At 42.3% G+C, this 23,605-nt stretch overlaps 1 protein-coding gene and 1 long non-coding RNA gene across 3 annotated transcripts in view; one reads left to right on the top strand and one right to left on the bottom strand.

Annotated features, from left to right (window-relative positions):
• Window positions 1-13,792, top strand: part of LOC130282565 (uncharacterized) — a 43,051-nt gene extending 29,259 nt beyond the window's left edge. Inside the window, exon 3 of the long non-coding RNA XR_008846449.1 lies at window positions 13,702-13,792. This is a non-coding gene — a long non-coding RNA (uncharacterized LOC130282565). The remainder of the gene's footprint in view (window positions 1-13,701) is intronic.
• The window catches only part of LRIT1 (leucine rich repeat, Ig-like and transmembrane domains 1), an 82,698-nt gene that overhangs the window by 44,268 nt on the left and 14,825 nt on the right, over window positions 1-23,605 (bottom strand). The gene's annotated exons all lie outside the window — the stretch shown is intronic.

The raw sequence follows: 23,605 nt of genomic DNA, 5'->3' as shown, positions 1-23,605 counted from the left end.
AGCATTCTACCGATTATGGGGTCAAGGGCCATCCTTTTATTACAGGTCTCTTCTCCTTTACCTTTAGCTATTCACTTCTGACCTATATGTAAAGATGAACAGCATGGGGCTGACAGACAAGTAAGTCTGTAATGTGGCATGAGGTATTGAGGCTGAAATTCATTGATGAATTATTATTTTGAAAACGCTTGTAGGAGCCCCCTCTAGCATACAGCTAGCACTAATGGAAAAAGGTGACTCATACTCATGTCTAAAGGGATCACAGCGGCTGTTACTGTTATAGGGATACTGTGGCTTAACACATTTTACTCTGATTGCCTTAGACCCTAAAATAGCATGTCATTCCCTAAGTTAACTAGGTTTCATGTAAAGGAGATGTTTAAAGCTTGTTTTTAAAATGACACATCTTTTCCATTTTTGATCCAAAACGTTCATTGTAAAATTATACTAATATTGCAAAGTAACAACAACAGATTGGAGCTCTGAACATCTTTAAAACCTGTAAAAATCCTTCTGTAGGCCCTTGTGCTTAACGTATGGACATAATCCAATTTGGTCACCAGGATGCATAACTAAATTGACCACTGGTCTTCTTACCAAGCTCTCATGCTGATTGGAATAAGTTGCTTCCCAGAGCATTTGTCAAATAGTTGTCAATCCTAATGCATACAAGCCTATGGAAGTCTCAAGTATGAGAAATGCAAGTTGGCACTGCTAAATCAAGCTGTCCAGACATATGACACCCGGTTATACAGTCTATTCAGGCACAGTCATAATTCTGAGGTGGTGTCTACTGATGATGCTCAGTCCCAAAAAAACAGTAACAGTCAACTCCATAGCATGTGAGAAATGAATGGATGGCACTCACCAATTCTTTCTGTGACACTTTATTCCATCAGATAAAAGCAGCTATGTATTACAGGTGTGTTTCAATGAGAGAAGGTTTTCTCATTGAAACGCACCTGTAATACGTACCTGCTTTTATCTGATAGAATAAAGTGTCACAGCAAGAATTGGTGAGTGCCATCCATTCATTTCTCACATGCTTTTGAAGCCTATAGAAGTGTTTAAACATTACTCTTATTAGTATATTACAGGTTATCACTTCCATGCATGAACAGAGAAAACAAAATAGCATGCGAATGACAGCCATGTACACTGCTGCATTAGGATATAAAAGTAGCAGTTTGTTTATATATACCTAATAAATGTATCTGCACCATTGTGTATTCTCTATCTAAACTCCCAGAAGAAGGTTTCTGCACCAAAACATACATAGGAGTGACGTCATCCTGTTCTCACACTGGTCACCATAGCACTCTTTGGTTATGCTCTATAACTACTAGGTTTCATTTTGTCTTTACTTAATTCTTTGCATTTTTGGCACATGACACTTTATATGCATACTATTGTGTACTGCAAATACTAATGCATTTTTTGTACTACTATATTCTATACATACTATATCTATGTAACTATATAGAAGGCATTGAAAGTGGGTTTCTTTGTAATAGCTTCTGAGAACTTAAAGCTGCAAAACAAATCAAATTTGCTTCATGGCTTTTTAGGAATATGTCATTTTTTTTTAAATTAAAATACTGCTGTAAATCAAACGCAGCCATATTTGTGTTTGTGTGTCTGAATCTACCAAAAGAGAGGTAAAGGAGATGTGTGCAATGCTGTTTTCTAGCGGGGCAATCGCCTGGTCCCAAACACCTTATCTGACGGCCGGAGGGTCCCTACCTTCTTCCGTGCCGTCGGATCTTCAGTCTGTGGCTCCAGACTGCCAAAGCAGATAGCACTGTTCAATGCTGTGTAATCAATGTTAGGAATCAAAAGATTCCATCTTATAGTCCCCTATGGGGAATAAAAAATAAATTAAAAATAAAGTAATAACTGTGTATAACCCCTCCCCTTGATAAAAGTTTGAATCACCCCCCTTTTCCCATTTTATATAACTGTTTTATTTATAAATTTCTTAAATTACAGTATCAATGAAAGGGGAGTACATGAAAATGAAATAACATTTTTTTTAAAGACATATAACCAAGTCATACATTTAGTTATAAAAAGACTATAAGTAAGAAGGGGAGATAAAGAAAATAAGGAAAAAAGGGGAGAAAGAGGAGGAGAGTTTAGAAGTTAGGTATCAGTAAATAGAAAGAGCATAAGGTCTGGGTAGGGAGAATGAGAAATTAAAACTGGTAGGGTTGGGGGGGAGGAGTTAGCAGAGATGTTACAGTGGGGTGATGAGTACTGAAGTAGTATATAATATAAAAAAAATGTATATATATATTTATATATATATATATATATATGTGGTATTGCCACGTGCATAAATATCTGAATTATTAAAACATAATGTGAATTAAACCCCAGGGTAAATGGCGTAAACATAAAAAAAAAAGTTTTAAAAAAGTTTTTTTTTTAAAGTCCAGAATTGAACATTTTTGGTCACTTCATATAGCAGAAAAAATCCATAAAAAGTGATCAAAAAGTGCATTAAAAACAATTTATTTGTACCAATAAAAATTACTGATCACGACGCAAAAAATTTGCCCTCATATAGCCCCATATGTGGAAAAATACTAAAGTTATAGGGGTCAGAAGGGGAAATCTTAAGCCTACTAATTTTGTTATAAAAAGTTATATGAAATAAAAGAAAACCTATATAAATTGGATATCGTTGGAATCGTACAGACCTACAGAATAAGGATAATGTGTCATTTTTTATCCCCTAAAAGTTGCATAATGGCTGTGTTGTTGCATAGTTAATATTCTCATTATTGTAGATGGAATTTACATAGTTTATTCTTTGATCCATTTACCAATGGATTTTTCTATGGTTAGTTATTTGCTGCAACCTTGTGTCCTTTTTGGTAATGCTCATGTTTCTGTCTCCTGGAAGCTACGACTCATTTCCTTTGTATGTAACCACACCCCTGCTTAGTGCATCACTTCCTGTGTCATGGCTGCCTGTATCTGCCACATGTAACAGGGACTCATGTATGCTAAGCTAAGGAAAGCATCACCTTTTGACTGCATAATATTGAAATCCATTCATTCTGCTGTATTCCTATTGTTTGATGTACAGTATTGGTGAGTTCAGCTATCTGATAAGCTACAGCCATCACAAGCCTTAGACGCTCATGCTACATGATTTTTCACATCCAAGGGGTTCCACAAGTTACTTTGGTATCAAAGTGTGAGAAATCAGATTTGAATGACTTTGATTTGACTTGATTTGCTCATAAAGTGGCTGGGAGCAGAATCTACAGATTGTGTTAAAAGACTGAGAACAGTGCACGTTGACCACCCAGTTGCAGGTCTTGCTGCTGCATGGGCAAGACTTGAGCAAGCCTATGGTAGCTCTGAAGTCATAGAAAGTGCTCTATTCAAGAGACTGCAAAACTTCCCAAAATTTGCAAAGACTATAGCAATCTGCAAGATCTAAGTTATCTCCTCATGGAGCTAGAGTTGGCAAAGACAGATCCACATCTACCGTGACTAAGCTACCTGTACACCACTCATGGTGTAAAACCAGTGGTGTCTAAACTGCTATACGGCCTACAAGAGAAATGGGCACAACAGGGCTCAAAGTACAAAAGAAACTATAACTTTTCCTCCATTCTCATAATTTTGCGGTGATCAAGCTTGGATGAGAAACGACCCCAGCTACAGTGAACCCAACTTGCCTGCTTCATCCTCATCACCATGAAGGTATGATAGCACAGCAACTAAATGTAGAGACTTTAATAAAGCAATATCTGTCAAGAGGACAGACTATCTCGCCTAGTGATCAGGGCATTGTGGATGACAAAGATAAAGACCCTGATCTCCAGCGTCCTATTCACAAGAAGCCTCATGCTCTTAAGAAATGTCATGGGCGGCAAACACTTTACAAGAGCGCAGGGAGATTCTCCAGAAACTTGGAATATGCTTCAAGTGCTGTGCTTCTTATAGCCATCTTGCTAAAGACTGTAAAGTCGTCATCAAGTGCATAGAATGCAGTAGCAACAAACATGTTACAGCTATGCATCCTACTCCACTTCCAGACAAACTACAGCAGCCACCTACCTCCTCCCCTGCCTCAAATCATGGCAGGGAGCAACAAGGTCATGCTCCAGCCAAAGATAATGTTCTCTCTTCATGCACTGAAGTCTGTGGAAAGGGCTTGGATCACAAATGCTGCCTAGTAAGGATATTCCCGAAGGACCATCCTGAGAAAGCTACTAGGATGTATGCCATTATAGATGAACAGAGGAACAGATCTTTGAGATCTTTGGCATAGAGAGTCACGCCACGCCGTATACTCTCATAACCTGTTCTGGTCGTGTAGAGACCTTTGGCATTATGGTCGATGGGTTCATGGTCTCTTACATCAAGGGGGGAGAGGGCATACCCCTACCAACATTAGTTGAGTGTGACCAGATATCAGATGAAATCGAAGAGATTCCCACTCCAGAATATTACCGTCCAAACTTAAGGCACCTTATTGATGAGATTCCTGCAATGGACACGAGTGCTGAAATTTTGGTCCTGCTAGGAAGAGACATTCTCAGAGTACATAAAGTACGTGACCAGTGTGATGACCTGGCGACACCCCTTGTGCACAAAGACTTGACCTAGGCTGGGTAATAGTGGACGATGGATGCTAGAGCAGGAAGTGTATGTCATCTGAGATCCGTTCCTTCCAAACTTACATGTTGGGGAATGGACATGCCTCCCACTTCAAATGATGCCCTCATCATTATGAAGTAAAGGAGAAGCCTCTTGACATCATCCAAGTAAAGCATGCTACTCCTGTCCTTTCTTATGACAACCTAGGTGGTGCAGTGTTTAGTACTACAAGTGATGACAACAAAATAGCCTTGTCAGTTGAAGACAGAGAGTTCAAAATAATGGATAAATAATTCTTCCAGGATGAGACTAACAGCTGGGTAGTGCTGCAAGGGCCAAACTCTAAACCAATCGTGAACAGGCTCTATCCAGATTCAATTAACTTCAACAAACACTACAGAACAAGCCTGAAATGAAGGATCTCTTCATCACCTTTATGAAAAGGATTTTTGACAATGATCACCCTGAACCAGCGCCACCACTTCAAAGACACGATGAATGCTGGTACCTGCCTTTCTTCGGAGTGTATCACCCATGCAAGCCTAAACAAATCAGGGTAGTATTTGACTCCAGTGCCAAGCATCAAGGGGTATCCCTGAACGATGTTCTACTCACGGGTCCAAATCTAACCAATAACCTTGTAGGTGTACTTATGAGGTTTAGAAGAGAGCCAGTTGCAATAACTGCCTACATTGAGCAAATGTTTAATTGTTTCATTGTACCCAAAGACCATAGGAACTTCCTTAGGTTTCTGTGGCACCGTAACAACAACATGGACAATGAGATTATGAAATACCGCATGAAAATGCATGTATTCGGGAATAGTCCCTCATCGGCTGTTGCAACATATGGTTTAAGAAGTACTGCCCTTGTTGGTGAAAAGGAGTATGGCGTGGATGCTCAACACTTTGTTGAGAGAGACTTTTATGTTGACAATGGGCTTAAGTCTTTACCTACAGATGAAGAAGCCATTGATCTGCTCCAAAGGACACAAGGTATGCTCTCTGAGGCTAACCTCAGATTTCACAAGATTGCCTCAACTAGTGTTGCCGTTATGAAAGCCTTTCAACCTGACGATCATGCCACAGAGTTTAAAGACATAAACCTAGGGATGGACATGCCACCTGAACAGAGAAGTCTGGGCCTACAAATGGGACTTATCAAAGGACACCTTTGGCTTTCAAGTCAGCTCTGAAGACAAGCCAGTTACTAAGTGTGGTGATGTGTGGTGTTCTATCAGTAGTGAACAGCCTATGCGATCCAATGGAATTTGTATCTCCCTTTACCATACAAGGCCAATCCTTGCTTAGACAGTTCTCTAGACTATTCAATATTTGGGAAGCTCCATTGCCAACAGACAAGCTTTCCAAGTGGGAATCCTGGAAACAATCTCAACGTGCCTTAGATGGAATCCATATACTACGCTGCTACACTTCAGCATCCCTTTCAACAAGTCAGAGAAAAGAGCTTCATGTCTTCTCAGATGCATCTACTGAGGCCATAGCAGCTGTTGCTACCTCAAAGTAAGAGACTCTTCTAATCAAACCCACATAGGGTTTCTGTTTGAGAAATCTAAGTTAGCACCTAAGCCAGAGCACACAATCCCTAGGCTTTAACTTTGTGGGACTGTTCTAGCTGTAGAAATTGCAGATTTTATACTACGTTAGCTAGACATTTTGATAGATGACACCAAATTCTACACAGACAGCAAAGTTGTTCTGGGCTACATATACAACCAGACTAAACTTTTCTATGTATATGTCAGTAACCGTGTTGAAAGAATCAGGAAATCATCTAAACCTGAAGAGTGTCATTATGTCCCATCTGAAATGAATCCTGCAGATCATGCCACCAGGCCAGTGTCCGCAAGTGTCTTCGCTAATTCTACTTGGATAATAGGTCCTGAATTCCTGCTGGATCATCCAGAAGAAACCACAGTTGATGTTTTCAGTATTCTAGAACCCAGCTATCCTTACCCCAGCTACTCTGCTTACCCGCAAGCTTGGGTCCATTCCTGTTCCACCTGGAAACTTTAAATCAGGAAATCTGTGCTATGACCAGTGGAAGCATTTACAACACCTCACCAACTGCTTCTGGAATGGTTGGAAGATGGAGTATCTTTCTACTCTGCAAGGATGCAGGAAATGGCAACATCTGAACCCTAACATAACAATTGGAGATCTCATTCTGCTCAAGAATCAACAAGCAAAAAGAATCGAGTAATCTATGGGACTAATTGTAAAGAGCATTCCTAGTGATGATGGTAAAGTATGTAAGGTGGAGGTGAAAGTTACAAGACAAGGGACTGTAAAGACTTTCATCAGACCTATCATGGAACTTATTTTGCTCTTGTTCTTTGGAAAATTAACTTGCTTGCATATGCTGTTGGTTCCTACCTTTGACTTCAAGAAGAAAGAGTCTTGAACCTTATTGTTATAACTTTAAGTTGTCAGGATCCGGACTGGTATGCAGTGAGGACACTGGAGGTGGATCCACTGTGTCAGTGAGGTGATGGAGTGGGCCGTACCAGGGGAACAGAATCTAAGGGGCTACTGATTTTCACCAGAGCCCGCCGCAAAGCGGAATGAACTTGCAGCGGCAGGTAACCCCCAGGTCGTTCCACCCGATAGCGACTCAACCCCACTGACAGCTGAGACAGGCGCGGTACACAGGGACAAGGCAAGAGCAAGGTCGGACGTAGCAGAAGGTCAGGGCAGGCAGCAAGAGTCGTAGTCAGGGGCAACAGCAGAAGGTCTGGGTACACAGGCTTGGGAACACACTAAAATGCTTTCCCAGGGCACTAAGGCAACAAGATCCAGCAGGGACAGGAAGGGGAAGTGGGTATATATAACACTGGAAGTGATTGACACAGATTGGGCCAGGCACCAACTAGTGGTGCACTGGCCCTTTAACCCCTTAAGGACTCAGGGTTTTTCCGTTTTTGCACTTTCGTTTTTTCCTCCTTACCTTTTAAAAATCATAACCCTTTCAATTTTCCACCTAAAAATCCATATTATGGCTTATTTTTTGCGTCGCCAATTCTTCTTTGCAGTGACATTAGTCATTTTACCCAAAAATGCACGGCGAAACGGAAAAAAAAATCATTGTGCGACAAAATCGAAAAAAAACGCCATTTTGTAACTTTTGGGGGCTTCCGTTTCTACGCAGTGCATATTTTGGTAAAAATTACACCTTATCATTATTCTGTAGCTCTATACGGTTAAAATGATACCCTACTTATATAGGTTTGATTTTGTCGCACTTCTGGAAAAAATCATAACTACATGCAGGAAAATCTATACGTTTAAAAATGTCATCTTCTGACCCCTATAACTTTTTAATTTTTCCACATACAGGGCGGTATGAAGACTAATTTTTTGCGCCGTGATCTGAAGTTTTTATCGGTATGATTTTTGTTTTGATCGGACTTTTTGATCACTTTTTATTCATTTTTTTAATGGTATAAAAAGTGACCAAAATACGCTTTTTTGGACTTTGGAATTTTTTTGCGCGTACGCCATTGACCGTTTGGTTTAATTAATGATATATTTTTATAGTTTGGACATTTACGCACGCGGCGAAACCACATATGTTTATTTATTTTTTTTTTTACACTGTTTTAATTTTTTTTATGGGAAAAGGGGGGTGATTCAAACTTTTATTAGGGAAGGGGTTAAATGACCTTTATTAATACTTTTTTTTACATTTTTTTGCAGTGTTACTGCATTAACACGCCTGTGATCAGCATTATCGGCGCTTGACTGCTCCTGCCTGGATCTCAGGCACGGAGCAGTCATTCGTCGATCGGACACCGAGGAGGCAGGTAAGGGCCCTCCCGGTGTCCGATCAGCTGTTCCCAAACAGCCCGACTGAGCAGCCGGGATACTTTCAGTTTCACTTTAGAAGTGGCGGTCAGCTTTGACCGCCGCTTCTAAAGGGTTAATACCGCACATCGCCGCGATAGGCGATGTGTGATATTAGCCGCGAGTCCCGGCCGTTGATGAGCGCCGGGACCGAAGCGATATGATGCAGGATCGCGGCGTGATCCCGCTTCATATCGCGAGAGCCGGCGCAGGACGTAAATATACGTCCTGCGTCGTTAAGGGGTTAAATCTCAGAGAGGCGGCGCGCGCGCCCTAGAGAGCGGATCGCATCCCCGCCGGCAGAGACAGTGCAGCGCTACCGGTCAGCGGGTCTGACCGGGGCGCTGCAGAGAGGAGAACGCCACGAGCGCTCCGGGGAGGAGCAGGGACCCGTAGCGCTCGGCGTAACATAAGTCTTGTTGCATTATTTGCATGTTCTTCTGTGGTATCCTGGTACAGGACTTTGTCCTGTCCCTTGTCTAAAGTCCCCTCAGCTAGAGTCCCTCCATTCATATAGGGCTCTCCTGCAGGGCTTCCCCTTGGTCGCCTCATGTAAAGTGTGTTTATATTTATTTAATGTATAGGAAATATATGTACAGGACCTTAGTGGTCACATGATGTATGGTTGTAATGTATAAAATGGACCTTAGAGGTCATGTGATGTACCCAAACTTACAGGTTTGTTGATCAATGAGCTTAGTCCAGCCCATTATAAAGGGCTGTAGCCACTAAATTCACTCTCTTCCTGCCAGACTATGAAGCAGCACACATCTCATCAGCATCAATTCAATCTAGGCCAAGGCCTAAGAACCTGCAGCCACTAAACGTGAGTTACTCAAAGCTCCATCTATCAAATCCTGTGTGACTACTACAAGCTCAAATATTATAATTAGTAGCACAGTGGCTAGCATCAGAAGCTCATTGCTTCCAAGTCCCAGCAAACCTGTGAGGAACCTGTATCCCAGTTCACTCTTAAGAGACTGTCATGTTAAAGACTGTTTCATAAATTCCGCAAGTAAAGTTTCTTCAGTTTATTCCTAAAATCTGCTATAGACATTCCGCTATTTCTCCCTGCCATTTGTGGGACGGTTGGCAGTAGGAACATATATATTTCCTACCATTGAGGAAACCTCACCCTGGCGTCAAGACATTCAAGGGTTAATACCACCAGACGCTACACTACCACTGCAACACCCCAGTCACTGTTACTCTCTTGGCATCACACTTCTTTATGTCTTCCAGGTTCTCAAGGCAACAAGCAAATGATTGCACTGTTGTTTATTTGCAATTGTATAACTACCGTTATGGTATAAAACAGTGACATTTACAATGCCAGATACAGTTAATATTCTCATTATTGTAGATAACATTAGTTTATTCTTTGATCCATTTCCTATGGATTTTTCTATGGTTAGTTAATTGCTGCCACCTTGTGGCCTTTTTTGGTAATGCTCATATTTCTGTCTCCTGAAAGCTATGACTCATTTCCTTTGTATGTAACCACACCCCTGCTTAGTGCATCACTTCCTGTATCATGTCTGCGTGCATCTGCCACATGTAACAGGGACTCATGTATTCTGCATGCTAAGCTAAGAAAAGCATCACTTTTTGACCGCATGATACTGAAATCCATTCATAAACCAGCTTGTGGATGAAAACAGTATTGGTGAGTTCAGCTATCTGATAAGGATTGTCTGCAGAGGTTTTATCTACTTATTCAGGCCAGGCATCAATCTCTTAAAAGGGATAGATTGCTATCACAACAATCTGAGTTAGAATAATGGCATTTTTTTCTTTTAAATTTGGCCCCACAAATTATATATTTTTGGCTTCACCATACATTATGTGGTAAAATGAGTAGTGTCATTACAAAGTACATTAAGTCCCACAAACACCAAGCCCTATAGATGAAAAACTGATGAAAAATTGGAAGAGTTATGGATTTTAAAAGACGAGGAGGACATAATGGAAACGCAATAAAAACGTAAAATTGCTCCATCATTAAGGGGTTGAAAGGGTTATCCAGCAGGAGGGGGTGGGGTTAGAAGAATGGCCACATAATAGTATATAAAACACGTTTCACATTTTGCTAAGAAGCTATAGGGTGTTCCATTGACCTCACTTCACTATTCTTAAAGGCTATCTTGGTACCAGTGGCGATGCGATGCCGGGGTGTGGACCTCACCGGGTGACAGCACTGCATATTATCCATGTACTGTGACATCACTGTGTATTATCCTTGTACTGTGACATCACTGCATATTATCCCTGTACTGTGACATCACTGTGTATTAACCCTGTACTGTGACATAATTGTGTATTGTCCCTGTACTGTGACAGCACTGTGTATTATCCCTGTATTTTAACATTACTGTGTATCATCCCTGTACTGTGACATCACTGCATATTATCCCTGTACTGTGACATCACTGCTTATTATCCCTGTACTGTTACATCACATTGGATGATGGCATGGCTGGCAGGTCACACAGGTGACATTATAAATACTGTGCCCTGACCCCTGCTATTCCTCACTACCCCCACTCCCCCTTGTGAATTCTAACCCTGTACTGTTTTGTAATTGCATATTAACCCTGCACTGTGTATTATTATGAACTGTAACATAACCGTGTGAATTATCCCTGTACTGTGACATCGCTGTATGTAATATCCCTGTACTGTGACATCACTGTGCATTATCCCTGTACTGTGACATCACTGTGTGTATTATCCCTGTACTGTGACAGCACTGTGTATTATCCCTGTACTGTGACATCACTGTGTATTATCCCTGTACTGTGACATCACTGCATATTATCCCTGTACTGTGACATCACTGTGTTTTATCCCTGTACTGTTACCTCACAGTGGATGATGGCATAGCTGGCAGGTCACACAGGTGACATTATAAATATTGTGCCCTGACCCCTGCTATTCCTCACTACCCCCACCCCCCCTTGTGAATTCTAACCCAGTACTGTTCAGTAATTGCATATTAACCCTGCATTGTGTATTATCCCTGTACTGTGACATCACTGTGCATTATCCCTGTACTGTGACATCATTGTGTGTATTATCTCTGTACTGGGACATCACTGTGTGTATTTTCTCTGTACTGTGACAGCACTGCACATTATCCCTGTACTGTTACATCACTGTGTGTATTCTCTCTGTACTGTGACAGCACTGCATATTATCCATGTACTGTGACATCACTGTGTATTAGCCTTGTACTGTGACATCACTGCATATTGTCCCGGTACTGTGACATCACTGTGTATTAACCCTGTACTGTGACATTACTGTGTATTGTCCCTGTACTGTGACAGCACTGTGTATTATCCCTGTATTGTAACATTACTATGTATTATCCCTGTACTGTGTCATTACTGTGTATTGTCCCTGTACTGTGACATCACTGCGTATTATCCCTGTACTGTGAAATCACTGTGTGTATTACCCCTGTACTGTGACATCACTGCGTATTATCCCTGTATTGTGAAATCACTGTGTGTATTATCCCAGTACTGTGGATCCGCTGGACCTGTGTGGCAGATGACTCGGACCATACCAGGGAGCAGAGTCTAAGGTGCCGCTGGTTTTCACCAGAGCCCACCAGAAAGTGGCATGGACTTGCTGTGGCAGGTGGCACCCAGGTTGCTACCCCTGGCACGGTTCGACCACACAGGTGGCTGAGGAGATGCGAGGCACAGGAGGGATAAGCAGGAGGTCAGTAGGCAGACAGCAGAGGAGCAAGGTCAGGTCACAGAGCAAAGGATCAGATACACGGCAAGGCAACTCTCAGGAATGCTTTCTTTCAGGCACAAGGCAACAAAGATCCGGCAGGAAAGTGTGGGAGGAGGAGGAATTTATCGATGAGCCACAGGTGTACTACACTAATGGGCGCACTAGCCCTTTAAATCCTCAAGCTGCGGCGCGCGCGCCCTAGGGGTCGGGAACACGCGCGCTGGCGCAGAGAGGCAGAGGCAGGGGCAGGAGAAGCACCCGGTGAGTGAAGGACTGGGATTCGCATTCGGCGCATCCCGTGATGCGAATCCCAGCCCCGTCAGCAGCAGCAGATAACCCTGTACTTTGACTTAATTCGCTGCATTATCCCTGTACTGTGACATCATTCTGTGTATTATCTCTGTACTGTGACATCATTGGGTGTATTATCCATGTACTGTGACATAATTGGGTGCATTATCCTTGTACTGTTACATCACTGGATATATTATCCCTGTATTGTGACATCACTGGCTGTATTATCCCTGTACTATGACATCCCTGGGTGTATTATCCCTGTACATCACTGGGCATTGTTATATTTTATGTGTAGGGGGCACAGGACAGGGGGCATTATTACTATATGTGAGGGGCACAGAGCGTTATGAATTTCAGAGGTATGGTGTATATTATAAGGCATTTATGGGTTGGTACAGTTTTTATGCGCCACAATATGCTGTGGTATTGTATTCAGAGGGTGCACTGTATGGCAAGGTTATATTCAGAGGCGTAGTGTGTAATAGTATTATATTCAGAGAGCACAGTGTGTGGTGGTTTTATATTCTGAGAGTGCAGTGTGTGATTGTATTATGTGCAGAGGATACAAAGTGGGGCAGTATTATTTTCAGTAAGTGTGGTAATATATTCAGAAGGCACGTGTGGTATTATATTCAGAGGGTACAATGTGTGGTAGTATTATATTCCGAAGGTACAGTGTGTGGTAATATTATATTCAGAGGTACAGTGTGCGCTAGTATCATATACAGAGAGCACAGTGTGACATAGTATTGTATTCAGAGAGCACAGTGTGCAGTATTATTATATTCAGAGGATACAGTGTGCCAGATTTATATTCAGAGAGCACAATGTATTATCAAAAAAAAAATTCTATATATATATGCCCCTTCCTATAGCAGGAAGGGGCAGATCCTGCTGAATATAACGTAATACTAGCGCAAACGGGTGCTAGAGAAGAGAAACGCTGGACCGGAAGTCGTCAGATGATGCACTTCCGGTGCGCAGCTCCCTATTATATTCAAAGGGTACAGTGTGTGGCAGGTTTATATTCAGAAAGCGCGGTGTGTGGCAGTATTATATTTACAGAATAAAGTGTCTGGCAGGGTTATATTTAGAGAGCGCAGCAAGTGGCAGTATTATATTCACAGAATATAGTGTCTACCAGTATTATATTAATTATCATTTTCATATATAGGATCAGACTCTGCTGACAAAGTGAGGAGCCAATGCCGTCTGGTCTACTGAGAGAAGACTGGTCTACTGAGAGAAGATTTAGCTGGATGAAGGTATGTACCAGCTAAATTAGATAAGGAAAGACTATAGAGAAGACGTCACCTGTAGTCATTGATATTATTGTGTATTCCCTTTCGTCCTAACCAGCAGCACAAGTGGGGTGTTCTGCCCCTGTGAATTTTAATTACCCCCAAGTAATTTACTTTTAATTGCCCCCCCCCCCCCTATAAAGGGCCTCCTCCCCTAGGCCATATTGCTTTTTTTTCTGTCTTGTGCGGACAGCAGGACGGTGCAGGCTCTATATTTTTAAAAGAGCCTGCATGGAATAATTTTTAGCCTTTCTAAGGGTTTTTTCACTTATTTTTTTCTTACTTTCTGCAGCTCTGCTGCTCTACTGCGCCTTGGGGGTCTCCGTGTCTTGCAGCAAGCTGTATATGTGCCGCAGGACCGGGGACTCTGGGTCCGGCTGCTCTATGCTCCGGTACCGGTGCTCTTAGTGCGGCGCTAGGGTGCCGGTTTGTTTTTTGATTTTTGCTATCGGGCAATTCCGCCCTTACCTATCTGTGGCAGAGCGTCCGGGATCCAGCGTCTGCTCTGTAGGTGTCTCCGGCCGCCGCTCCGTGGACTGGAAGTGCATCATGTGACGACTTCCGTTCCAGCGTTTCTCTTCTCTAGCGCCCGTTTGTGCTAGTATCACGTTATATTCAGAAGGATCTGCCCCTTCCTGCACATTGGTAGGGGCACATATATAGAAATTTTTTTTTCTATGTTTAAATATTGCAGCAGCTAGGTCACTTCCGGGGGGTGGGGCCTATTTAATTTGGCGCCCTTTCCCCTATATATAGGCATCATTGGCCTCTATTAGGCCTCTTGCTGCCTATCTAGCCAGACTACACACTATTGTGGTATGCTGCTATATTGTGTTTTTTTTTTTTTTTTTGCAAAGAGCGTTATCTATTTCATAGGTAGCTTTTCTTCTGTTGCTATGCAACTAAGCAGGTTTTAGGTTCTTTCTAACCTATTATTTTTAATTCTAGAACAATGTCAACTCCTCCGTTGAGTGATCCATATTCTGGAGGCCGCAAGTCCGCCTCTAATTGACTCCATCTGACTTGAGCTTATTGTGGTACTCCACTACCTGATGCTTATGAATGAATATGAATTAAATGGTGTCCTGGATGTCGTCCATCTGCTAATCTGGCTGAGCCTAAGGTCCATGACATGTTCGTCTGGATGAAGGACTTTATGAGGAACTCTATTAACGAGATCAAGAATTCCCTTTCCACCAAGAGGCCTAGAACCTTGTCTAGTCCTCCTTCTATTGTGGAAGATCCTGCCATGTCCGTGGGGGATCAGTCAGAGCAATCAGTGGAAGAAGTAGTCTCTCAGCCTCTTTTTCCTGTGGAAAAGATGCTGAGATTACTTAGATCCATCCGATCAGGAGATCAGGATGTTGATCAGGGGGAAGCCTCAACATCCACTTCTAGGGGACCCTAGGTTTTCAAAGTGGAGGACACTTAGAAAACTAATGAAGGCCGAGTGGAAGCATCCGGACAAGCCTGCTGTTCTCACCCGGAGGTTCAAGTTGATGTACCAGCTGTCTGAAGCTGAGTCGGATTCCTGGGTTGCACCACCCAAATTGGATATGGCTGTCAACAAGTTGTCTAAGAGAGTCTTAGTCCCTGCTGACGATGGCAGCAACCTTCAGGACCCCTCGATAGGAAAGTGGACTCCCTGTTACGGCACAATTATTCTGCGGCCTCTGCCTAGGTAGCTGTTGCATCAAGTGAGGTTGCAAGCTTCGTTAAGGAGTGTATTCTCCGGATCCAATCCGAAATTGAGAACAATATTGCTAGGGAGGATATCCTAGGCAGCTTCAAGACTCTTCTCCTCAGGGTAGACTTCTTGTGTGAGTAAGCCCAACAGCACCTTAAACTTGCAGCCAAGTCCATGTGTCTCTTGTCTGCAAGCAGGTGCCGCTTATGGTTATGCCCCTGGGTGGCGCATAACATGTCTAAGTTTAACTTGTGGGGGATGCCCTTTGAGCCTAATTGGCTCTTTGGATCTGAGTTAGATCACATTATAGAGGGTTTTTGCTAACAAGAAGGGTAAATGTCTACCTGTACAGACCTTTCGTGGCAAAGGTAGAGCTAGGGGGGAAGTACCAGGGCCCTTCCAGATCCCAAAGACGCCAGTCTAATCAGGAGCGAGGTGGAGGACACGGCTGTGGCAAAGACCGTAAGACCGAGCTATGACTCTACTCTAAGGTCCACCAACGTTTCCCTTCTCCCTTTCCTCAGACAAAGCAGGCTATTCTAGAGGACTCTGCCCTCCAGTACATAGAAAATCATGCACTGGAGGAAGTTCCCCCCGATGAAAGTGGATCAGGGGTGTAGTGCCGAAACCATCGGGCGACTGGCGCATGATCATAGATCTTCGCTTTCTAAACCTTTTTATAAAGAAAAGGTGGTTCAGAATGGAAACCATTCGCTCAGTCATCAGCATCCTGGACCCTCAAGATCTTATGGCTACCATCGACTTGAAGGATACTTACCTTCATGTCCCGATATTTCCCGCTCACAGGAAGTTCTTGAGGGTTGCTGTCACCATAAAAGGTATGGTAAAGCATCTCCAGTTTGCTGTTCTGCCCTTCGGCATTACTTCCGCTCCCCACACCTTTACAAAGGTGGTGGCTCCGGTAGTCTCTGCTCTAAAGATCTAGAGATCATTCCTTACCTAGACAACTGGCTTCTAAAAGACGCTACTCTAGACGTTCTACAGTCTCATCTTCATCTGGCTCTAGATTTTCTCCAGCACTTGGGCTGGAGATTATAAATTGGGAAAAGTCCGAAATCATCCCTTCCACCTCCAGGAAGTTCCTGGGCTTTGTACTCAACTCCTCTCAGATGACTTTGTCTCTTACTCCTGAGAGAAGAGAATGGGTCATAAGAGACGTCGAGTTTTTAATGGTCCTCGCAAAGTCTTCATCAGAACTCTGATGAAGATGTTGGGTCATATGTCAGTGTCTGCAGAGGCAGTTCCTTGGGCCCTATGGCATCTCCGACCGCTTCAAGATCAAGTCTTGGCTGTCTGGAATCGCAACACCAAGGGGTTGGACTAAAAGTGCACCCTGTCAGCCGAAGTTCGTACATCTCTCAGATGGTGGACGAATCTGACAGATGGGAAGTCCTTGATTCAACCTCGTTGGATCACTTTGACCATGGATGCCTCCCTTCTAAGCTGGGGAGCCCATCTGGATGAGAATCCTGTACAAGGTACTTGGACCCCTCAAGGGAGACTTCTCATGAGAGAGCTGAGAGCAGTTCGTCTAGCTCTCCACCACTTCGCACCCCTTATTCTAGGAAAAGCGATAAGAGTTCGGTCAGACAACATGACTGTAGTGTCTTACATCAACAGACAGGGTGGCACGAAGTCTCAAGTGCTCCTCCACTTTTATACAGCAAGCAAAAATCCTGAAGAATCGTTTTTCAGAAAAAGGGTATCTGAAAGAATTGATTAAAAATGCCTATCTGAAAGCGAAGGCTCTTACTCAGGAAGACTGCTAACCTGCACCTTCCAACATGATCACTTCCACAGAAGCAAAAAATCAAGAAACTCAGAAGGAAAAGAAAAACGTAATTCCAAAGAAGAAAGACAGAAAAATAATACTAATTTTATAGCATCATATTCTGGTGGGCATAAATTAATCCAGAAAATTTTTCATAAACATTGGAAAGTCTCAAAATCTGATCCCTATTTAGGAAGCCATTTGGCGTCTAAACCCAGATTCACTTTTCATAGGGCGCCTTCCCTACGCAATATTATTGCACCTAGCCGGAGAAAAAGATTTTACTAATCCCTCTCTTGCCATCAGAGCCAGGGCCGGATCATCATTGGCGCTCCTGGAGCACCTGCTCTGGGCCTGTGCCCACAGGGGGCCCCATCACATTCAGGACATCCCTGCGGGTTGCTCAGTAGCGGATCTTGGGGGGGACTATTCTAAAGTGGCCGCAGAGTAGCCCGGCCACGGCCACTTTAAAACAGTGACTAGCTCCTGTGGGCCCGGACTCCTCCTGCTTTTTCTATTTTTCATATTTCCTTACCTGGCCACGCTCGGCTGGCTCAGGTAATGTGTAGGGTCTTGTGGGCTGTGACGAGTGACGTCTCCTGCGGCTCCTCTGCTCGGCGTCAGGGATGTCACTCATCACTTCCTGCAGCCGCGGCCACTACAGGGCACAGTTTTCTTCATTACACCTGAGCGCTGCAGGAAATGAGGAGTGATGTCCCTGACGCCATGTAGAGGAGCCGCAGGAGACATCACTCGTCACAGCCCACAGGAGCCGACGCATTACCTGAGCCTGCCGAGCGCAGCCAGGTAAGGAAATATGAAAAATAGAAAAAGCAGGAGGAGGAGGGAGCAATGAGCAGGGGAGGATTATGAGTGGGGGAGGGTGATGAGGCAGAGGGGGGTAATGATGAGAATGGGGGAATGATTGGCAGGGGGTAATGATGAGCTGGGGGGGTAATGAAGAGCATGGGGCGGGGTAATGATGAGCAGGGGGTAATGATGAGCAGGGGGTAATGATGAGCAGGGGTGGTAATGATGAGCAGGGGGGTGGAATGATGAGCAGTGGGGGGGAATGATTAACAAGGGGTGGAATGATGAGCAGTGGGGGGGAATGATCAGCAGGGGGGGAATGATGAGCGGGGGGGAATGATGAGCAGTGGGGGAATGATGAGCAGGGGAAAACTCGGGAAAGGAGGCAGGGGGATAAATATGGCACAGGGGCTGATAAAAAGGGGAGGAAGGGGGGGGCAAACTGAGGGTCAAGGGGAATCAAAGTTTAGCAGTGATAATGGGTGACACTGTACCCCAATTTGAGGCTCCAGCTGTTACAAAACTATAACTCCTATAACGCCTGAAGCTCTCCAGACATAATGGTTGTTGTATCTTTGCAGCAGCTGGAAAGAGTGACCCAAACTGAAGTGATTTTAGACCAGGCAGGCCTAACTCCTGTTCCACTCAGTGGAAGAGAAGGGGGACTGTCGGGGGTGGGGGGGGGGGGGGGGGCATCATAATGAAGTGTTCCGTCTTCCAGGCAGCCTTAATCTGGCCCTGATCAGAGCAACAGTTTTAAAAGTACATTTACGGGTGAATCTTTTGATATTAAATCCAATATGAACTGCCAAACATCGTACTTAGTATATCTTATAAAATGCAAATGTGGCAGACAATACGTTGGATGGACAACGCAACAGCTTCACCAACGTCTAAACCAGCACCGGTGTAACATCAAAAAAGGGTTTTTAAACCATGATCTTTCCAGACACATCTCACAAGCTCACAAAGAATAAGAAAATACTATGTCTATCCTGCCCATTGAGCATATCCACTCTTCTACTCCAAACAGATTTGAAGTTTTAGTAAGAAAAGAGATATATTGGATTTAGACACTACACTCTTTGCAGCCACATGGTTTAAATGAAAGTACTGAACTAATATGTTAAAATCGAAATTAATATGCTACTGCTCTGTTTTTTCTTCCGCATCAGGTTCAGTTGCATTGCGCACTGCCTTTTGCATGTTAGTGGCTTCAGAGTCGATTATATTGTAAAAGCAAACAACTGTATTGTAACTAATTCAATGCATTATCTCCTATAATTAGTATTCTGCCCAGCTTTTTTCCAGTGATCTATATCCTACCAGATACACAAACGGATAGATTCAAAATTAGTACATAAATTTTTTTGCTTTTTCTTACCCTTATTTGTCTCTGCCCAATTATCCGGCAGCCTCCCATATTCTTCTGAGCCCTAATGCCGACGGTATGCTGTTGCCCTGAGTACCTGGGGATAATCCACCCACTCCATAGACATTGTCGTATCTAAACAAACTTAATATGTTTCTGCTGAATGAAAGACCCTCATCTGATCTTTTCAGTTTTTGCTCCCCAATGCACCTTATTACTAAAATGCTAAATATTTTTTTATGCAAATTATTTTAGTAGTAATCATTCTATTTTTAACTATATTTCATATGTTTGTCATATTTTAAATTGTTCATGTAATGTTATTTTTACACAAACCCACTAATGTGTCCACGTTTTTTTTCTCCATATAAATATGACACGCTGACATTTGTACCAAGCAGATGACCTGACGAAGAGGGGGTCCCACCCCTCGAAATGTGTAGTCATGGTAACATAGTAACATAGTTCATAAGGTTGAAAAAACACCAGAGTCCATCTAGTTCAACCTATATCCCTAATAAGTCCCTACTGAGTTGTCCAGAGCTTGTTTTTGAATAAATTTTATTTTATTACCTTCTGTCCATTTGGGTAATTCACTATTACTGCATTGGGAGAGCGCCAAGGAGATTGTTACTTTCTGCTGCTCCATGCAGATCCCATCTTTATTTATTCAATATGAAATACTGAAAATTTTCTAATGAAAGCAATTGCAAAACCTATTGGTTTTGCATGCTTCACAACATATCAAAAGTTTTTGTATCTGACAGTGCCCATTTAAGACCACATGGGCAATGCTATGAAGATACCATCACAAAAGAACATTCCACTGGTCCTACTGTTGGGATGATACTGTGAGGTGGCATAATGTAAAGCAGACTGACCCCTTTAGTATTCATTTCAGGTACACTAACAGCTATGCGTTACGTTGATTTGGTTATAGGAACTACTAGTGTGACACGATTTAAATAATTTTTTCTTTTATTTATCTGTTGTAACTAACCAATATATTTTTATAATTCTTCTTACGTGACTCCAATTCAGTTTGCTTTTTTGGGTTTATCCTTTTACACATGGGGACATTCTGCTAATACATCAGGGATTTGTGAGAAAATCAAGGTCATTGTGGCTTCCGGGCCAGATGTCACCAGGCTTCAGGCTTTTTTATGGCAATGTGAATTTACAGCAGCCCCACAAAGATCGTACATGTAGGACAATACCATACCAATATTTTGTATATATTACAATAATTCCTTAGTTTATTATTAAGTCTTTGTTAATTGTTATTGTCTTTCTTAGTAATATTTTGTTAACATTAGGCTGCTATCAGTACTTAAAACTATTAAAATTCAGGTACTCAAAAGCAACAATAATATGTGTAATAAAAATATAAACTCATAAAATATTTTTAACTAAATACAATCATTATAAGCACAAGGAAATTGTATCAGTAGACTGATAAATAAAGATTTGAAGTATAGATAGAATTATAGTAATGGAGTAATTTCCATGTAAACAGAAGTACAGGGATAAAGGGCAATTTCCAATTTACATATTCACAAACTGAAAGCCCGATAAAAAGCATGTTGCTATTTTGCCAACTACATACTGTACTTACATTCCATTAAAGGGATGAAAAGAAAACAAAAATATTTCTAAAACTATCATTGTCCTAATGTTACACAGTTTTGTAATATACCTTTACTTAAAGGGGTATTCCAGGCAAAACCTTTTACATATATATATATATATATATATATATATATATATATATATATATCTCAACTGGCTCCGGAAAGTTAAACAGATTTGTAAATTACTTCTATTAAAAAATCTTAATCCTTCCAATAGTTATTAGCTTCTGAAGTTTTCTGTCTAACTGCTCAATGATGATGTCACATCCCGGGAGCTGTGCATGATGGGAGAATATCCCCATAGGAACTGCACAGCTCCCGGGACGTGAGTCATCAGAGAGCAGTTAGACAGAAAACAACAACTCAACTTCAGAAGCTAATAACTGTTGGAAGGATTAAGATTTTTTTAATAAAAGTAATTTACAAATCTGTTTAACTTTCCGGAGCCAGTTATATAAAAAAAAGTTTTGGCCTGGAATACCCCTTTAATCCAAGAAGTCCAAGTTTTCCAGCATCATGTTGGCTTTCCATTCCTGGCTGGAAGCTCAGTAATCCAGCAAATTTCAACATACTCCCACTTTGGTTAATGTTGAGAAATCATACAGGAAGAAAATACAGGGGTTTGGCTTGCTTTTAGCCATGATTTCAGGCCACACCCCTTTGTCCTGCCTTCTGACTTCCCTTTACTCCTCTTCACTCTATTACTGCCACTCCAAAATTTATACATCATGTTCCTGCTTTAAGAAGCAAAGATTGCACTGCGGAAAGTAGAAATTTTTTGGTTTTTCTGGCATTGTGCACTCACATGGTTATGGCTCTGTGGCAAGATGGGCAGTAAAAGAGAAAAGGGGAGAGAAGAGAAATCAGAAAGAAGGTCAAAGAGATGTGGCTTGAAACACCAGCAAGAAGCAAGACAAACCCCATTGTTCTACTGCTCTCCTAACTTCTTAACACAAAAAATAAGAGGAAGCCGTGAGAGCATGTTGAAGGTCACTTGCCTACTCCACAGCCACAAGAGTCCTGGAAAGTTTTACATAGCACAACTATAGAACTTAAAAAATATTATAATGTTAGTATTATAATGACCAATGAAAGGGATTATCCAGGATTCTGGTATTAACATAGTAGCATAGTAACATAGTTCATGAGGCTGAAAAAAGACCAGAGGCCATCAAGTTCAATCTATATCCCTAATGAGTCGCTACTGAGTTGATCCAGAGGAAGGCAAAAAACCCTCATACTAGAGGTAAAAATTGCTTCCCGATTCCAAATAGATCAACGTTCTGTCCCTATAAATCTAGTATCCATTACCAACGATGTTATTACTCTCCAAAATGCATCCAGACCCGTTTTGAATTCTTTTACAGAGTTCACTATGACCCCCTCGTCAGGCAGAAAATTCCTGAGTCTTAATGCTCTTACAGTAAAGAACCCCCGTCTGTGCTGGTGTAGAAACCTTCTTTCCTCTAAACGTAGAGGATGCCCCCTTGTTATAGATACAGTCCTGGGTATAAATAGATCATGGGAGAGATATCTGTACTGTCCCCTGATATATTTATACATAGTTATTAGGTCTCCCCCAAGCCTTCTTTTTTCTAAACTAAATAACCCTAATTCTGATAATCTTTCTGGGTACTGTAGTGCTCCCATTCCCCATATTACCCTGGTTGCCCGTCTTTGAACCCTCTCCAGCTCCACTACATCTTTCTTGTACACTGGTGCCCAGTACTGTACACAGTATTCCATGTGTGGTCTGACTAGTGATTTGTACAGCGGTAGAATTATTTCCTTGTCGTGGGCATCTATGCCCCTATTGATGCACCCCATGATTTTATTAGCCTTAGCAGCAGCTGCCTGACACTGGTCACTATAACTAAATTTACTGTTGACTAAGACTCCCAAATCCTTTTCCACGTCAGTCGTCCCAAGTGTTCTCCCATTTAATACATAATTTCAACCCGGATTTTTTCTCCCCATGTGCATTACCTTACATTTATCAGTGTTGAACCTCATTTGCCACTTCTCAGCCCAAACCTCCAACCTATCCAGATCCATTTGTAACAGTGCACTGTCCTCTATAGTGTTTACCACTTTACAGAGTTTAGTATCAACTGCAAAGATTGCTACTTTACTATTCAACCCCTCTACAAGGTCATTTATAAATATATTAAACAGAACAGGGCCCAAGATGGACCCTTCTGGTACCCCACTAGTAACAGTCACCCAATCAGAATAAGTACCATTAATAACCACCCTCTGTTTCCTATCACTGAGCAGTTACTTACCCACTTACACACATTCTCCCCCAGCCCCATCCTTTTCATTTTATGCAACAACCTTTTATGAGGCACCATATCAAATGCTTTGGAAAAATCCAGATATGCGACATCCTGTGATTGCCTCTGGTCCAGTCTGGAGCTCATCTCCTCATACCTGATCAGGTTAGTTTGACAGGACCGATCCCTCATAAAGCCATGCTGATATG

The sequence above is a fragment of the Hyla sarda genome, chromosome 7, assembly GCF_029499605.1.
Source record: "Hyla sarda isolate aHylSar1 chromosome 7, aHylSar1.hap1, whole genome shotgun sequence".
NCBI lineage: Eukaryota > Metazoa > Chordata > Amphibia > Anura > Hylidae > Hyla > Hyla sarda.
This window is presented reverse-complemented; position numbering and strand designations above follow the sequence as displayed.